The sequence below is a fragment of the Crinia signifera genome, chromosome 4 (genome assembly GCF_055691185.1).
Source record: "Crinia signifera chromosome 4, ASM5569118v1, whole genome shotgun sequence".
Taxonomy (NCBI): Eukaryota; Metazoa; Chordata; class Amphibia; order Anura; family Myobatrachidae; genus Crinia; species Crinia signifera.
Window position 1 is genome coordinate 322,287,750 of NC_139220.1, and position 16,879 is coordinate 322,304,628.

The following is a 16,879-nucleotide window of genomic DNA, read 5'->3' on the forward strand; positions in this document are numbered from 1 at the left end:
AATAGGTGAGAAAGCAGTTTGTGTGCAGGTGAGGTAGCTCCTACAGTAGTAGGTAAAAGCAGGTCCAGAACAATGCTTTCCTCATGGAGTGGGTGAGGCAGACAAACAAGGGTCAAAAGGTACATTTGTGTAGGAATGCATATGTGTCCTCCCTAAAAAAAGATGTGTGAATCGGCCAAACATGATAAAATTGCTTGTGAACAAACATGTTTAACTTTTTAAATATATATGAGTTTACAGTGTCATAAGCAGATGTAGGAATCCTTTGTTAGAGAGATGTGAGTGCAATAATGTGATTGGTGGCATCTTACATCCAGAGTGTAGTAAAATCCAATTCATAGCAGATCAGATAGTGGTACAGTTCTGTATTTTGGGTACTATACAAAGATTGTGTGCAAAATAGTGGGCATGGGCTTAAAACATTGCTGAAACATCCTTTGTAGGTGTTAGATGTGGTTTATGTTATTGTATCATAAATACAAAACCTATGTTTGTATTAGAGTGAACACGTTGACACATGTCGACTTGTGTAGATTGAGTGTGCTACTGTGTAAAGTCTATGAAAGCACGTAGTGAATGTGTATAACTGTTTAACAAATACCTACCTTAGCATATATAAGCAGGTCTTAAAAAGATTCTTACCTTAAATTAAACAAACCTTTAAATGTCGAGAAGTATAGAAAGATAAGCTTCCAATGTGTTTGAGTGCTGTGTGTGGCTTGCAGGTAGTGAAATCATGGTTTGGACTTAATAGACTGCAGCATTGCTTATTACATTCAGGTGTATGTGTTTGAGTAGTAATCAGCGTTAATTAGCAAACCCAGGCGCACGCAGGCATGCGGTATCTGTAGGGGTGGTCTGAGCTGGCGGTTGGCGGGCGCCTGTTTTGTGTCCGAAATGAACGGTGCTTTAGGCGATCGTGCGGTAGTAGCACCGTTCATTTTTGGTGCACACCCCCGTGTACGCCCATATTTACGCCCATTTTCCCTCATTATTTCGGCCGCTCCCCTCATCACGCCCCTATGCCGCCCCCAATGCCCGTACTCTCGCGTACAGGTTTTTTCGCACGTAGAGACCCGTCCGTAAGCATTGTGGAGTGTTCGCGGCTGCGCATTGGAGATGGTACGCATGCGCAGATCATTAAAAACCCCGGAACGTACGCGTACGGCCCGGCCGCACCAACCAGAATAAGGCCCTTAGTGTGGTTGCTGTGCTTGATCCAGAGGGATCCACCCATGGATTCAGCGCCCATCAATACTACGGCCATACCGATAGGTCTGGATCCTGGAGGACACATCTCCTCCAGCTATTACTGCAGATTTCGGCAGCATTTCCCTTATCTCTTTCAGCAAGGCTGGTGGGACACTGGACCCCATGGGATTGCAGATTGGGCTGGAGGTCGCCCTTTATTAGCTTTAAGTTCTGAGCTCCTCCACCCCGATCTCATCAGATCCGCTGGTGTAAGTAAAGCTGGGTACACAATTATACAATCGTCGGCCCGTTCTCCTGATATCGGGTGAATGGCCACTCATTGTATAGGCTAATAATGCTCCAACAATTTTCGGGACCAGGAGGTCCCATCTTATGTGCTGCACATGCGATCCACATAGGAGAAGCCGCTAACCCCCTGCTGGGATGGAGCAAGTGTGTATCCAGCTTTAGAGGTTCCTCCTATGGGGATTGGGAGGTTGCATGTGCCGCACATAAGATGTGATAGATAGATAGTCAGCTCCATCATAGTATCTTACATATTACCCTGTACATCAGGTTAGTGTATATAATGGGGTATCTAGGTGACAGCTCCATCATAGTATCTCTTATATATTTAGCCAGATCTGTCACTCAACCCCTGTGGAGAACGTTCCTGTGTAGAACAGTTTCACTTTCATGTGTCTGACGTTCCACCCCCTTGACATCACCTCCCCCCGCCCAGCCAGGGCTACAGTACACGCCCACCATCCACCATTACTCCACAGCCACCATCCACCATTACTCCTGCACATCCCTACCCTCTGCCAGGACCCCCGCGACCCCCCCTCCCGTGATTCGCGGGACCCCCGCGAACTCCCGCGATTCGCGGGACCCCCACGACCCCCCTCCCGCGATTCGCGGGACCCCTGCGACCACCCCGGTATCCGGACTATTGTTAGACAGCACTTACATCGACAGCCATTACATCGACACCATTAGTTCGACACCTCAATAGGTCGACATGGTTTTAGGTCGACATACCATTAGGTCGACATGTCATTATGTCGACAGCTTATTAGGTCGACAGCTCATTAGGTCGACAGCTCATTAGGTCGACATGTTTTTAGGTCGACACTGCCATTAGGTCGACAGTGTCTATGTCGACAGTCAAAAGGTCGACATGGGTTTTTTCACTGTTTATTGAGCCGACATGTGCCGACAGGCGGTATTTCATGCCCTACTATCCACTAGGGCGTGGCGGGAGAATAAAATAGTGTGCCGAGCGCAGCGAGGCACCGTGCCCGAAGCATAGCGAGCGGCTGCGGTACACTTCAAACTGTGTCCATGTCGACTGTGTCGACATTTCGGCCAAAAAACTGAAAAAACCCATGTCGACCTTTTGACTGTCGACATAGACTCTGTCGACCTAATGGCAGTGTCGACCTAAAACATGTCGACCTAATGAGCTGTCGACCTAATGAGCTGTCGTCCTAATAAGCTGTCGACATAATGACATGTCGACCTAATGGTATGTCGACCTAAAACCATGTCGACCTATTGAGCTGTCGAACTAATGGTGTCGATGTAATGGCTGTCGATGTAAGTGCTGTCTAATATCCGTCCCAGACCCGACCACCCCCTCCTGCGATTCGCTGGACCTCCGCGACCACCCCCTCCCGCGAAACGCGGGACCCCCGCGACCCTCCCGCAAATCGCGGGACCCCAGCGACCCCTCCCTCCCGCGAGCCCCCTCCCGCGATTCGCAGGACCCCTGCATCCTCCCCCTCCCGCGATTCGCGGGACCCCTGCGACCCCCCCTCCCGGCATTAAAAGGGCCCCCCGCGACCCCCCCTCCCCCGATTCACGGCACCCCCCCCCCCTACTATGATTTGCGACCCCCCTCCCGCAATTCGCGCCGCCCCCTCCCGCGATTCACGGAACCCCCCGTAGCGCCCCCCTCCCGCGATTTCCGGGCCCCATCGGCACTTCTCGCGATTTGCGACCGCCCCCTAATTCACACATTCGGGGACCCCACCTCCCGCGATTCATGCCCCCCTCACGCAATTCACGGCACCCCTCACACCCCCCTTCCTGCGATTCGCAACCCCTCACGTCCCCCCCTCCCGCGATTCACGAAACCCCCCGTAGCACCCCCCTCCCGCGATTTGCGGGCCCCCTCGGCACCTCTCGCGATTTGCGACCGCCCCGTAATTCACACATTCGGGGACCCCCCCTCCCGCGATTCATGTTCCCCTCACGCAATTCACGGCACCCCCCATACCCCCCTTCCTGCGATTCAGAACCCCCCACGACCCCCCCTCCCGCGATTCATGCACCCTCCCGCAATTCACGGACCCCCGCACCACCCCCCTGCGCCCACCCTCCCTTGATTCACGCCCCCCTCATGCAATTCACGGCAACCCCCCACACCCCCCCTCCTGCGATTCGCAGCCCCCCCACGACCCCCGCCTCCTGCGATTCATGACCCCTCCCGTGATTCACGGACCCCCGCACCACCCCCCCTTGACTCACGGCACCCCACGCGCCCCTCCCGCAATTCACGGACCTCCGCAACCCCCCCTCCCGCAATTCACTAACCCCGACAACCCCCCTCCAGCAATTTGCGGACCCCCCTTCCCACGATTCAAGCCCCCCCGCGCCCACGATTTGCGGACCAACGCCCCCTCCCGCTAACCGCGGATCCCCACACACCACCCCCCCTCCCGCAATTTGCAGACCCCCCAGACCCCCTTCCGGCAATTCCACCCCCCAGCGGACCACCGCGGCCCCGCTCCCGCATTTCACGTACCCCCGTGACAATGGGGGATCCTGTACCACCACAAGCAGGTACCGCCCCTAGGTGGGAAATCCGGCCCTGGCTGCCGCACTGCAGGTTTCCCCACTGCCCTCTGCACCAGCGCCACAACTTTTATCAATGTCTTGCCCACATACCACTATTATACAGCCTCCTGCTCTCATGCACGCTCACTCCCTCCCAGTGGGAGGAGACGCTCACCCACTGCCGGGAGCTGCATACTGTCCCCGACCCTCCTCCAGTTCTAGGGATGCCCATCGACCATCAATGATTTTCAAATAATCGATGGTTTATGGCCGATGTTGAATACTTTTGCCATCAATGTGGGAGGACACTGCCCTGCCTCCTGTTCTCCTGCCCCGTAACTTCCGCCAGTGGAGACCCGCTCACCCTGTGTTGCCCACATTCCCCTATCATGCTTTACCGCCCAGCCTCCTGCTCTCATGCACCCTAACTCCCACCCAGTCGGAGGAGACACAGACTCCTGTATTTCTGTGCTGCCACGCTGGACCCTCACCCACTGGCAGAAGCTGCACAGTGTCCACCACCCTCTTTAGTCCCCCGTATGCCCACACACCCCTATCACTACCCAGCTTCCTGCTCTCCTGAACCGTAACTTCCACCACTGGGTAATCGCTGACGCTGTGTTGCCCACATACCCCTATCATGCCTCATATCCCAGCCTCCTGCTCTCATGCACCCTAACTCCCACCCAGTAGGAGGAGACACTGACTCAGGGCCACCGTCCGGTACTCCTGTGCTGCCACGCTGGACCCTCACCCACTGCCAGAAGCTGCAATACAGGGCATCTTTCATACAATTCTAACCATATTTCTCACAATACAAATGTTCACAAATTAAGGGGCGTAGCCCCTTACGCCGGTGTGAAGAGCGCCCGTAGGGCGCGATGAATCACCTAGTCTTACATATTACTCTGTGCATCAGGTTAGTGTATATAAAGGGGTATCTAGGTGACAGCTCCATCATAGTATCTTACATTTTCCACTGTGCAGCAAGTTAGTGTATATAAATGGGTATCTAGGTGACGGCTCCGTCATAGTATCTAACATATTACTCTGTGCATCAGGTTAGTGTATATAAAGGGGTATATAGTTGATGGCTCCATCATAGTATCTTACATATTACTCTTTGCAGCAGGTTAGTGTATATAAAGGGGTATCTAGGTGATGGCTCCATCAGAGTATCTTACATATTACTCTGTGCATCAGGTTAGTGTACATAAAGGGGAATCTAGGTGACAGCTCCATCATAGTATCTTACATATTACTCTGTGCATCAGGTTAGTGTATATAAAGGGGTATATAGGTGACATCTCCATCATAGTATCTTACATATTACTCTGTGCAGCAGGTTAGTGTATATAAAGGGGTATCTAAGTGACGGCTCCATCATAGTATCTTACATATTACTCTGTGCAGCAGGTTAGTGTATATAAAGGGGTATCTAAGTGACGGCTCCTTCATAGTATCTTACATATTACTCTGTGCAGCAGGTTAGTGTATATAAAGGGGTATCTAGGTGTCAGCTCCATCATAGTATCTTACATTTTGCACTGTGCAGCAAGTTAGTGTATATAAAGGGGTATCTAGGTGACGGCTCCGTCATAGTATCTAACATATTACTCTGTGCATCAGGTTAGTGTATATAAAGGGGTATATAGTTGATGGCTCCATCATAGTATCTTACATATTACTCTTTGCAGCAGGTTAGTGTATATAAAGGGGTATCTAGGTGATGGCTCCATCAGAGTATCTTACATATTACTCTGTGCATCAGGTTAGTGTACATAAAGGGGAATCTAGGTGACAGCTCCATCATAGTATCTTACATATTACTCTGTGCAGCAGGTTAGTGTATATAAAGGGGTATCTAAGTGACAGCTCCTTCATAGTATCTTACATATTACTCTGTGCAGCAGGTTAGTGTACATAAAGGGGTATCTAGGTGACAGCTCAATCATAGTATCTTACATATTACTCTGTGCAGCAGGTTAGTGTATATAAAGGGGTATCTAGGTGACAGCCCCATCATAGTATCTTACATATTACTCTGTGCAGCAGGTTAGTGTACATAAAGGGGTATCTAGGTAACGGCTCCATCAGAGTATCTTACATATTACTCTGTGCATCAGGTTAGTGTACATAAAGGGGTATCTAGGTGAAAGCTCCATCATAGTATCTAACATATTACTCTGTGCATCAGGTTAGTGTATATAAAGGGGTATTTAGGTGACGGCTCCCTCATAGTATCTTACATATTACTCTGTGCAGCAGGTTAGTGTATAAAAAGGGGTATCTAGGTGACAGCTCCATCATAGTATCTTACATATTACACTGTGCATCAGGTTAGTGTATATAAAGGGGTATCTAGGTGACGGCTCCATCATAGTATCTTACATATTACACTGTGCATCGGGTTAGTGTATATAAAGGGGTATCTACGTGACAGCACCATCATAGTATCTTACATATTACTCTGTGCAGCGGGTTAGTGTATATAAAGGGGTATCTAGGTGACGGCTCCATCATAGTATCTAACATATTACTCTGTGCATCAGGTTAGTGTATATAAAGGGGTATATAGTTGATGGCTCAATCATAGTATCTTACATATTACTCTTTGCAGCAGGTTAGTGTATATAAAGGGGTATCTAGGTGATGGCTCCATCAGAGTATCTTACATATTACTCTGTGCATCAGGTTAGTGTACATAAAGGGGAATCTAGGTGACAGCTCCATCATAGTATCTTACATATTACTCTGTGCAGCAGGTTAGTGTATATAAAGGGGTATCTAGGTGACCGCTCCATCATAGTATCCTACATATTACTCTGTGCATCAGGTTAGTGTATATAAAGGCATATCTAGGTGACAGCTCCATCATAGTATCTTACATATTACTCTGTGCAGCAGGTTAGTGTATATAAAGGGGTATCTATGTGACAGCTCCATCATAGTATCTTACATATTACTCTGTGCATCAGGTTAGTGTATATAAAGGGGTATCTAGGTGACAGCTCCATCATAGTATCTTACATATTACTCTGTGCATCAGGTTAGTGTATATAAAGGGGTATCTAGGTGACAGCCCCATCATAGTATCTTACATATTACTCTGTGCATCAGGTTAGTGTATATAAAGGGGTATCTAGGTGACAGCTCCATCATAGTATCTTACATATTACTCTGTGCATCAGGTTAGTGTATATAAAGGGGTATCTAGGTGACAGCCCCATCATAGTATCTTATATATTACTCTGTGCAGCAGGTTAGTGTATATAAAGGTGTATCTAGGTGTCGGCTCCATCATAGTATCTTACATATTACACTGTGCAGCAGGTTAGTGTATATAAAGGGGTATCTAGGTGACAGCTCCATCATAGTATCTTACATATTACTCTGTGCAGCAGGTTAGTGTATATAAAGGGGTATCTAGGTGACGGCTCCATCATAGTATCTTACATATTACTCTGTGCATCAGGTTAGTGTATATAATGGGGTATCTAGGTGACCGCTCCATCATAGTATCTTACATATTACTATGTACATCAGGTTAGTGTATATAATGGGGTATCTAGGTGACCGCTCCATCATAGTATCTTACATATTACTCTGTGCAGCAGGTTAGTGTATATAAAGGGGTATCTAGGTGACAGATCCATCATAGTATCTTACATATTACTCTGTGCAGCAGGTTAGTGTATATAAAGGGGTATCTAGGTGACATCTCCATCATAGTATCTTACATATTACTCTGTGCATCAGGTAAGTGTATATAAAGGGGCATCTAGGTGACGGCTCCATCATAGTATCTTACATATTACTCTGTGCAGCAGGTTAGTGTATATAAAGGGGTATCTAGGTGACAGATCCATCATAGTATCTTACATATTACTCTGTGCAGCAGGTTAGTGTATATAAAGGGGTATCTAGGTGACATCTACATCATAGTATCTTACATATTACTCTGTGCATCAGGTTAGTGTATATAAAGGGGTATCTAGGTGACGGCTCCATCATAGTATCTTACATATTACACTGTGCATCGGGTTAGTGTATATAAAGGGGTATCTACGTGACAGCACCATCATAGTATCTTACATATTACTCTGTGCAGCGGGTTAGTGTATATAAAGGGGTATCTAGGTGACGGCTCCATCATAGTATCTAACATATTACTCTGTGCATCAGGTTAGTGTATATAAAGGGGTATATAGTTGATGGCTCAATCATAGTATCTTACATATTACTCTTTGCAGCAGGTTAGTGTATATAAAGGGGTATCTAGGTGATGGCTCCATCAGAGTATCTTACATATTACTCTGTGCATCAGGTTAGTGTACATAAAGGGGAATCTAGGTGACAGCTCCATCATAGTATCTTACATATTACTCTGTGCATCAGGTTAGTGTATATAAAGGGGTATCTAGGTGACAGCCCCATCATAGTATCTTACATATTACTCTGTGCATCAGGTTAGTGTATATAAAGGGGTATCTAGGTGACAGCTCCATCATAGTATCTTACATATTACTCTGTGCATCAGGTTAGTGTATATAAAGGGGTATCTAGGTGACAGCCCCATCATAGTATCTTATATATTACTCTGTGCAGCAGGTTAGTGTATATAAAGGGGTATCTAGGTGTCGGCTCCATCATAGTATCTTACATATTACACTGTGCAGCAGGTTAGTGTATATAAAGGGGTATCTAGGTGACGGCTCCATCATAGTATCTTACATATTACTCTGTGCAGCAGGTTAGTGTATATAAAGGGGTATCTAGGTGACGGCTCCATCATAGTATCTTACATATTACTCTGTGCATCAGGTTAGTGTATATAATGGGGTATCTAGGTGACCGCTCCATCATAGTATCTTACATATTACTCTGTACATCAGGTTAGTGTATATAATGGGTTATCTAGGTGACCGCTCCATCATAGTATCTTACATATTACTCTGTGCAGCAGGTTAGTGTATATAAAGGGGTATCTAGGTGACAGATCCATCATAGTATCTTACATATTACTCTGTGCAGCAGGTTAGTGTATATAAAGGGGTATCTAGGTGACATCTCCATCATAGTATCTTACATATTACTCTGTGCATCAGGTTAGTGTATATAAAGGGGCATCTAGGTGACGGCTCCATCATAGTATCTTACATATTACTCTGTGCAGCAGGTTAGTGTATATAAAGGGGTATCTAGGTGACAGATCCATCATAGTATCTTACATATTACTCTGTGCAGCAGGTTAGTGTATATAAAGGGGTATCTAGGTGACATCTCCATCATAGTATCTTACATATTACTCTGTGCATCAGGTTAGTGTATATAAAGGGGCATCTAGGTGACGGCTCCATCATAGTATCTTACATATTACTCTGTACAGCAGGTTAGTGTATATAAAGGGGTATCTAGGTGACAGCTCCATCATAGTATCTTACATATTACTCTGTGCAAAAAAAGGGGGAGAGAAAGGGGACTCTGTTTTTGGGGCACTCTTTTGATATGATGATTTGATAATAAAACTTAACTTTTATTTCTTTAGATTTAAAAATTGAAGGCTATAATTCATGGATAAGGTAGCCGTAAGATTTCAATCTCCCTGCTGGCAGTGAGCTTTTTTAAAATATATGCTATGCACTAGGGATTATGAACAATGGTCCAAAGAATAGTCGGACCAATTAGAATTATTGATGTGTTACCTAGTAAGCCTTGCGGCAGTGGTAACTAGGGCTCGTGAGAGGCAAATTATAAAAGTTTAGGAGGGGTTAATTCCCTATATTTGTGGAGACTGCTCACACATAGAACATAGTTTCTATTTAGTACTAAGTTGAGTAGTACTTGTGTTAACACCGCAGTGGTTTTTTAATGTGCAAATAAAACATTCCTAGTAAGGGTTTCGCACGATTCTGTTGGTGTGTAGTGTGCAGCTCTTAAGTGGGTGCTATCAGGGAGTGCCTGGTTCCTTAGTGAGTTGAATTATACGCTGCGCCTTGCTGCGCTAAAGTAGAGACCAGCATGATATTCGCCCCACCGTGAGAGTTTTAATTCCACTCACGCCACAGTGATAATTGACGCACCAAAGAACTTAACACAATTCTCTTGCTACTTCAATAGCTGTACCTCATGCTGCTCTGGGATTGAGCTTAAACGCGAGTTTAGCTATTTAGTGGGCACCAATAACCACACAATTTACATCGTACACTTAATGTCAGATCAGATATTTGCACACCAAACTAGTGGTTGTTCACAGTGTTGCTCACAGGTTGGTATCAGCTATGAAGTACAGGCAACTGTTGCTAATTTTAAACAGACACCTTGCTGTTGAATGAGCAACTGTTGACAGTTGCAAAGTACAGGCAACTGTTGTTAAATGGGTGGGCACAAAAAACATTAAATGTTAGCAGATTGTAGTTCGATATCTGCTGGGCTGGCTGCACATCAATCAAGTAAAAATCCACATAGTTGCTCTTAGATTGAGCTTAGAATACACACCTAGCTGCTAAAGGAGCATCAATAAACAGGCAGGAAATTACAGTTGCAAGGTACAGGCAACTGTTGCTAAATGGGTGAACACAAATAACAATGAATGTTAGCAGCATGTAATAAAATATCTGCTGAGCTGGCTGCACATCAATCAAATAACAGTCCACGAATTTACTCTTAGATTGGACTTAGAATACACATCCAGCTGCTAAAAGAGCATCAATTGACAGTTTCAAAAAGCAGGTAATTATTGCTGAATGTCAACTTAAGCTGAGTTAGACAGTATATGCACTGCTCTTAGCCAAGCATCACATTAAACATTTGAAGCTTAAGCATTATTTTAAAGACTTTTGTACACACAGTACAGACTCCTCTTACTTGTGTCGACCATCGGTATGAGTCTGTACAGTTAGCAGTCTGTACTGGTTCAGTAGTTAATGCTCACCCCTGTATAACAGTATAGATAGACCCCTCAGTTTGCAGTTGTGGCTTCTATTTACCTAGAGTCTTGCCTACGTGCATTGGACTCCTGGGTGAGAGAGTCTCAATCTGCACTGGGGGGGTCAAGTAATGGTAGTGCAGGTAGACACTTCTGCTGTCGACAGTGGGGTTAACAGTGTGACCCTGTTGCTAAAGTAAGCATAGCAGGGTGTTAAACTGCCCCTAGCCTGTCAATGAGAGAGTGCCTGAAGGGTAGAGAGAGGGTGGTAGACAGAGAGGGAAGGATAAATTGCTTGGCGGCACGTCTGGGTTAGTCCTTCTGCTTCCCACTGAGTCATGCTCCCGCAGTGGACTCCGTGGGTGAGAGAGGCTGGTTCAGAGGGCTTTGAAGCAGAGTATATAGGTAGATAAAAATGAGTCGCTTCTACTGTCAGTGTTAAATGTCTGGTTGCCCTGTTGTGTACGAACAGAGCAGGGGCACCCCAAACAGGTCACTGACGTTAGGGCGAAGAAATACCTTGGGTGTCTCTCAGTTGAAAGTTCCCCCTTCTGTCGTTCTCTAACAAATCCCCGGCTGCTGGCGCTGGTTAATCTCTCAGGTGTGGGGGGAGAAAAGTTTTTGCAGGGTTAGCGGTTGTCCCCGGCTGGTTGGTAGCGAGGGTGCTTGAAGGCTTGCTGCCCAAGACAGCGGAAAGTGGGGGACGGCGCGTGTCTGCGCCGGGTGTTATCTCCTGGCTGCTGGCGGTAAGGATGCTGGGCGGCTAGGTGGCCGGGACCAGGGAGACGAGAGCGGCGCGTGCCTGCTCCGGATGCTCTCTCCCTCTCCTGTGCGGCTGCTGCTGCTGCGTGCGGCTGCGGTGACATGGGCTGTGTGCGGCTGTATTGCTCTGCAGTCCCCTGACACTGACCCACCGGCGCCGGTGGTCAGTGACGTTTAGATGACGCGCGTTTCGCCTCGACGGCTTGTTCACATCAGGTGACATATGCCGTATCGATTCCAGTGATTTAAACTGTCTGGGGGAAAGAACCCCCCGCCCCTTGCGTACTGCAATAGGCTGCTGTTGTTTGAGTGACACCGTTTTCCTCCTACTCTGGGGGAGGTGATGCGTCTTTCATATGGTAGTGTGTTTAGATTAACTCGCTGGTAAAATGGTCCCTTCAGATCAAAAAGTATTTTTTCTCTTGTGTGGCCGATAATGCCCTGTGCTGGGGGTATTAATGTTGGCATAATAAATTAACATGAACCTTCTGTGACTGTGTTTCTATATATATTACATTGGTTAAAGATAAGTTAAGGTGTTTAGATAGTTGTTAGAGCTCCAAGGTTCGTTATCATATTAGTCTATTTAAGTGGCAATGTGTTATTACACATGTCCACCTGGTCCTCATTCTGGGGTGTAAAAATGAGATGGAGGAATTCTCCAGTAATTCCTGGAGATATTAGTCGTATTGAACATCAGAGTCTGATCCTGAATTGAGGATGTGCTAGGTCATCCCACATAGGGATGACCTAGCACATCCTCAATTCAGGATCAGACTCTGATGTTCAATACGACTAATATCTCCAGGAATTACTGGAGAATTCCTCCATCTCATTTTTACACCCCAGAATGAGGACCAGGTGGACATGTGTAATAACACATTGCCACTTAAATAGACTAATATGATAACGAACCTTGGAGCTCTAACAACTATCTAAACACCTTAACTTATCTTTAACCAATGTAATATATATAGAAACACAGTCACAGAAGGTTCATGTTAATTTATTATGCCAACATTAATACCCCCAGCACAGGGCATTATCGGCCACACAAGAGAAAAAATACTTTTTGATCTGAAGGGACCATTTTACCAGCGAGTTAATCTAAACACACTACCATATGAAAGACGCATCACCTCCCCCAGAGTAGGAGGAAAACGGTGTCACTCAAACAACAGCAGCCTATTGCAGTACGCAAGGGGCGGGGGGTTCTTTCCCCCAGACAGTTTAAATCACTGGAATCGATACGGCATATGTCACCTGATGTGAACAAGCCGTCGAGGCGAAACGCGCGTCATCTAAACGTCACTGACCACCGGCGCCGGTGGGTCAGTGTCAGGGGACTGCAGAGCAATACAGCCGCACACAGCCCATGTCACCGCAGCCGCACGCAGCAGCAGCAGCCGCACAGGAGAGGGAGAGAGCATCCGGAGCAGGCACGCGCCGCTCTCGTCTCCCTGGTCCCGGCCACCTAGCCGCCCAGCATCCTTACCGCCAGCAGCCAGGAGATAACACCCGGCGCAGACACGCGCCGTCCCCCACTTTCCGCTGTCTTGGGCAGCAAGCCTTCAAGCACCCTAGCTACCAACCAGCCGGGGACAACCGCTAACCCTGCAAAAACTTTTCTCCCCCCACACCTGAGAGATTAACCAGCGCCAGCAGCCGGGGATTTGTTAGAGAACGACAGAAGGGGGAACTTTCAACTGAGAGACACCCAAGGTATTTCTTCGCCCTAACGTCAGTGACCTGTTTGGGGTGCCCCTGCTCTGTTCGTACACAACAGGGCAACCAGACATTTAACACTGACAGTAGAAGCGACTCATTTTTATCTACCTATATACTCTGCTTCAAAGCCCTCTGAACCAGCCTCTCTCACCCACGGAGTCCACTGCGGGAGCATGACTCAGTGGGAAGCAGAAGGACTAACCCAGACGTGCCGCCAAGCAATTTATCCTTCCCTCTCTGTCTACCACCCTCTCTCTACCCTTCAGGCACTCTCTCATTGACAGGCTAGGGGCAGTTTAACACCCTGCTATGCTTACTTTAGCAACAGGGTCACACTGTTAACCCCACTGTCGACAGCAGAAGTGTCTACCTGCACTACCATTACTTGACCCCCCCAGTGCAGATTGAGACTCTCTCACCCAGGAGTCCAATGCACGTATGCAAGACTCTAGGTAAATAGAAGCCACAACTGCAAACTGAGGGGTCTATCTATACTGTTATACAGGGGTGAGCATTAACTACTGAACCAGTACAGACTGCTAACTGTACAGACTCATACCGATGGTCGACACAAGTAAGAGGAGTCTGTACTGTGTGTACAAAAGTCTTTAAAATAATGCTTAAGCTTCAAATGTTTAATGTGATGCTTGGCTAAGAGCAGTGCATATACTGTCTAACTCAGCTTAAGTTGACATTCAGCAATAATTACCTGCTTTTTGAAACTGTCAATTGATGCTCTTTTAGCAGCTGGATGTGTATTCTAAGTCCAATCTAAGAGTAAATTCGTGGACTGTTATTTGATTGATGTGCAGCCAGCTCAGCAGATATTTTATTACATGCTGCTAACATTCATTGTTATTTGTGTTCACCCATTTAGCAACAGTTGCCTGTACCTTGCAACTGTAATTTCCTGCCTGTTTATTGATGCTCCTTTAGCAGCTAGGTGTGTATTCTAAGCTCAATCTAAGAGCAACTATGTGGATTTTTACTTGATTGATGTGCAGCCAGCCCAGCAGATATCGAACTACAATCTGCTAACATTTAATGTTTTTTGTGCCCACCCATTTAACAACAGTTGCCTGTACTTTGCAACTGTCAACAGTTGCTCATTCAACAGCAAGGTGTCTGTTTAAAATTAGCAACAGTTGCCTGTACTTCATAGCTGATACCAACCTGTGAGCAACACTGTGAACAACCACTAGTTTGGTGTGCAAATATCTGATCTGACATTAAGTGTACGATGTAAATTGTGTGGTTATTGGTGCCCACTAAATAGCTAAACTCGCGTTTAAGCTCAATCCCAGAGCAGCATGAGGTACAGCTATTGAAGTAGCAAGAGAATTGTGTTAAGTTCTTTGGTGCGTCAATTATCACTGTGGCGTGAGTGGAATTAAAACTCTCACGGTGGGGCGAATATCATGCTGGTCTCTACTTTAGCGCAGCAAGGCGCAGCGTATAATTCAACTCACTAAGGAACCAGGCACTCCCTGATAGCACCCACTTAAGAGCTGCACACTACACACCAACAGAATCGTGCGAAACCCTTACTAGGAATGTTTTATTTGCACATTAAAAAACCACTGCGGTGTTAACACAAGTACTACTCAACTTAGTACTAAATAGAAACTATGTTCTATGTGTGAGCAGTCTCCACAAATATAGGGAATTAACCCCTCCTAAACTTTTATAATTTGCCTCTCACGAGCCCTAGTTACCACTGCCGCAAGGCTTACTAGGTAACACATCAATAATTCTAATTGGTCCGACTATTCTTTGGACCATTGTTCATAATCCCTAGTGCATAGCATATATTTTAAAAAAGCTCACTGCCAGCAGGGAGATTGAAATCTTACGGCTACCTTATCCATGAATTATAGCCTTCAATTTTTAAATCTAAAGAAATAAAAGTTAAGTTTTATTATCAAATCATCATATCAAAAGAGTGCCCCAAAAACAGAGTCCCCTTTCTCTCCCCCTTTTTTTGTACTGTTCATCCGGACTCATGGGAGCACCACCAACTCTGTAGTGTCCGCCCAATCAGGTACTTAGACACACATTATTAGTTGGTTCCAGGCTACTCAAGCCGAACCCCAGCACGGGGGGCAGGGATCTCTCTTGATCCCCCCCATCCCGAGTGGGGGCAACCTTGTGCGGAATCCAAACAAAACCCTATCTCCAACCATATTACTCTGTGCAGCAGGTTAGTGTATATAAAGGGGTATCTAGGTGACAGCTCTATCATAGTATCTTACATATTACTCTGTGCAGCAGGTTAGTGTATATAAAGGGGTATCTAGGTGACGGCTACATCATAGTATCTTACATATTACTCTGTGCAGCAGGTTAGTATATATAAAGGGGTATCTAGGTGACAGCACCATCATAGTATCTTACATATTACTCTGTGCAGCAGGTTAGTGTATATAAAGTGGTATCTAGGTGACAGCTCCATCATAGTATCTTACATATTACTCTGTACAGCAGGTTAGTGTATATAAAGGGGTATCTAGGTGACAGCTCCATCATAGTATCTTACATATTACTCTGTGCAGCAGGTTAGTGTATATAAAGGGGTATCTAGGTGACAGCTCTATCGTAGTATCTTACATATTACTCTGTGCAGCAGGTTAGTGTATATAAAGGGGTATCTAGGTGACGGCTACATCATAGTATCTTACATATTACTCTGTGCAGCAGGTTAGTATATATAAAGGGGTATCTAGGTGACGGCTCCATCATAGTATCTTACATATTACTCTGTGCAGCAGGTTAGTGTATATAAAGGGGTATCTAGGTGTCAGCTCCATCATAGTATCTTACATATTACTCTGTGCAGCAGGTTAGTGTATATAAAGGGGTATCTAGGTGACAGCTCCATCATAGTATCTTACATATTTCACTAACGTTGTCACTGTATGAATCGGGGCTGTATTTGAGACTGAAACAATCACTCCCACACACACAGTCAAACAAGTGCATAGACCATGTATAGTCAGTAGTGTATGTTCTGCACAGCTTAGGTCAGAGGATAACTATTATACAACAATTATAGACACATTAATAAACCATGTATACTGTAGGAGGGTAAAGGTCTTTGTGCTACATGTGTGTCTGCAAATAGACTCCCAGCACTTTGGGAACACAAAGATGTGTCCAGATACATTCACCACAAGTTGGGTTACACATAACATGTGAGTACACTGTGACACAGAATTGCCAAGTATTTTCATGTGACTTTTTCCTGTTAAAAGCATATTATTCACAAAGTGATGTGAATAGGACACACAAGCATCTTCTGCTTATTTAAAATATGTTGCATTCCTATATACTGTGTGTGACCGGTGCTGTATCTTCATATGAAAAACTGGAAAATACTAAAGTAGCATTCTTTTAAAGACACAATGTAGGCATTCCACATATTTTAATTAG

The 16,879-nt window shown here is 45.8% G+C and overlaps 1 protein-coding gene across 2 annotated transcripts in view; it reads left to right on the plus strand.

Moving 5' to 3' along the window:
* The window catches only part of LOC146075944 (uncharacterized), a 46,971-nt gene that overhangs the window by 26,121 nt on the left and 3,971 nt on the right, over positions 1-16,879 (plus strand). The gene's annotated exons all lie outside the window — the stretch shown is intronic.